Source organism: Callospermophilus lateralis, chromosome X, assembly GCF_048772815.1.
Source record: "Callospermophilus lateralis isolate mCalLat2 chromosome X, mCalLat2.hap1, whole genome shotgun sequence".
NCBI classification, from domain to species: domain Eukaryota; kingdom Metazoa; phylum Chordata; class Mammalia; order Rodentia; family Sciuridae; genus Callospermophilus; species Callospermophilus lateralis.
In genome coordinates, this window is record NC_135325.1 from 105,969,384 (window position 1) to 105,972,253 (window position 2,870).

At 37.8% G+C, this 2,870-nt stretch overlaps 1 pseudogene; it reads left to right on the plus strand.

Annotated features, from left to right (window-relative positions):
- Positions 1 to 878: 878 nt before the first annotated feature.
- LOC143638676 (14-3-3 protein theta pseudogene) lies at positions 879 to 1,854 on the plus strand (annotated as a pseudogene).
- Positions 1,855 to 2,870: the final 1,016 nt, after the last annotated feature.

Here is a 2,870-nt window from a genome sequence, read left to right on the forward strand (position 1 = left end):
AATGGCCTTCTCTTCTTTCCTGCCTCGATTCTCTGGCCCTTTATTTAGATCACCTCCAAATTCTTACCAGTTTCTTCAAGAGCCCAATGCTTCCTCCATTGAATTCTTGTTTCCTGTCCTGGACTTTTCATTTCTCTGGCCTTTCTCTCCCTCTTTTTATTTCTTTCTACCTTTTCAACCAACCAACCAACATCTACTGAGTGCCTGATCTGTGCCAGACACTGTATTGTGTACTGAGGATTCATACTCTCTGTCATCAAGGAGCTCACTATAGTGCAAATATATAAAGGGTTGAGACTGAAACTGACTTTTTAGGAATTTGTTCTTTTTCTCTATGCTACATATGTATCTAGTTTATATACGTATAGACCCAACACACATCATAATTAAACTTCTGAAAACTATTGTAACCATCCAGAGACAAATGAAACATTACTTACTGGAGAAAATGGATTTGAATGACAGAGTATTTCTCATCTGAAACCATGGAAGCCAGAAGGAAGAGGTACAGCACTTTTCAAGTGCGAGAGAAATGAATTACCAACTGTGAGTTCTGTACTCAGTGAAAATACCCTTCAGGAATAAAGAAGAAATAGAGACATTCTCAGAGGAAGGAGGACTAGAATTCATTGTTAGCAAAACTACTCTTGGTGGCTAAAGGAAGCTCTCTAAGCAGAAATGAAATAACACCTATTCTGAGGAAGGGGTGAGGATGAGGAGATTTAAATTCAAATTTAAGTTCAAATTTAGTGATACAGAATGAAAATACAGATAGCTCTTTTCTGTTCTATTTAAAACTTGGATATCCTGAGACTCATTTCATGTCCATGGAAACATGGAGCTCTTGAGGATAATTCACTCAGATCCAGATCAAAGACATGAATACTGTGACTCAGCAAGGTGCAGAGCTGTCCAGTGAGGAATGCAATCTGCTTTCAGTGGCTTACAAAAATGTGGTCAGGAGGCTATAAGTCTGCCTGAAGGGTTATCTCCAGCATCAAGCAGAAAATGTTACAAATGGACTGGGCACAGTGGCTCATGCTTGTAATCCCAGCAACTCTGGAGGCCGAGACAGGAGGATCACAAGCTTGAGGTCAACCTCAGCAAATTAGTGAGACTCTGCCTCAAAATTTAAAAAAATAAAAAATAAAGAGGACTGGGGATGTGATAAAGCACCCCTGGGTTCAACCCATGGTTAAAAAAAAAAAAAAAGAAGAAGAAAGAGTAGGAGGAGGGGGGAGGAGGAGGAGAAAAAAGAGGAGGAGGAAGAGGAGGTGGAGGAGGAGGAGGAGGAAGAAGAAGAAGAGGAGGAGGAGGAGGAGGAGGAGGAAGTTGTTGTTATTGTTGTTATTGTTGCAGCTGATTAAGGAAAATGTGTAGTCAGAGATAAGATCCATCTGCATCACAGTCCTGGAATTGTTGGATAAGCATTTAATTGCCAACACAACAAATCCAAAGAGTAAGGTATTCTATCTGAAAATGAAGGGAGATCACTTCCTGTATCTTGCTGAAGTTGCATGTGATGATGATCAGAAACTGGCAATAGGTATTTCCCAAGGAGCTCACCAAAGGCATTTGATATAAGCAAGAAAGAGATACAACCTCTATACCCATTCCACCTGGGGCTTGCTCTTAACTTCTCTGTATTTTCTTATGAGATCCTTAATGATGCATAACTGCCTGCACACTGGCTAAAATGGCTTTTGATGAGGCCATTGTAGAACTTGATACACTGAATGAAGACTTATACGAGGACAACACCCTCATTGTGCAGTTCCTTAAAGACAACTTAACATTGTGGACATCAGACATGCAAGAGAAGAATGTGATACAGCAGAAGGGGCTGAAAACTAAATATAAATAGAGTGTCATCCTTATTCCCTTTAAGAAACCTTTTAATGTGTCTGCATTCCTTATTTCAGTTATTTCCTGTAACAAAGAAACTCACTCATGTGTATGGAATCAACTTGGGGAAAACGCCATTCCTTGATTTGTGATTGTCTTAGCCTTCTTGGTGTGCAGTTACTGCTGTAGAAAAGTATTCATAGCTTCATTTCATATACACATAATTAACTTCCACATACTCAGTAGTGGACTAAAAATATATCTGGTGCTTAAGTAATCTGAACCAGTTCTGCAAGTTATTGTGCTTTGTATTACTGTGAAAATAAGAAAATGTAGTTAATTACAATTTTAAAATGTTGTACATAGCTTCTTAATTTCTACATGTCCTTCATTATTCTTCTTTGAATGTTTCCTTTTAGTAAGCAACTTCTGCATACTCTTACTCCATTTCTTTTTACTAGGAATCCAAAAGTATTAGAATGAATGGGAAAGGACTTGACATTCCTGTGTATCACATACGATGGAGGTCGTGTCTATCTGTGACAACAGAAGTTGTCACTTACACCTCCTGCTTTGGTGGTTCTAGTATTGGTGTTACTGTGTAATGGAAGTAGCATGTTGCTGCTATAATACAACATTGCTTTTTTGCAAATTAAATTGCATGTGACTTATTGATACAGTAGTGGGGGGAAATTAAAGTACACAAGTCCAAGTCTAAAACTTAGTACTTTTCCATAAAGATTTGTACACATGAGAGAGGGTGTTCAGTTTGTCTACTGATAATTCTTTAGAGAGTTGGACCACTATTATGCTTTGCTAATCATTGACTGCAGTCTCAAAGAAAACCTTGTGAAAATGTCATGCCCTATGTAACAGCAGAGTTACCTAAAATAAAATTAGGTTTGATAAAACAAAAAAAATGGATATCCTTGGATCAGGATTTTAAGAGACTTTATTATACAAGCTATATTTTCTGCTGCAAATGACAGAATTTTATTCTTCTTAATGACCAAATAATATTCCAT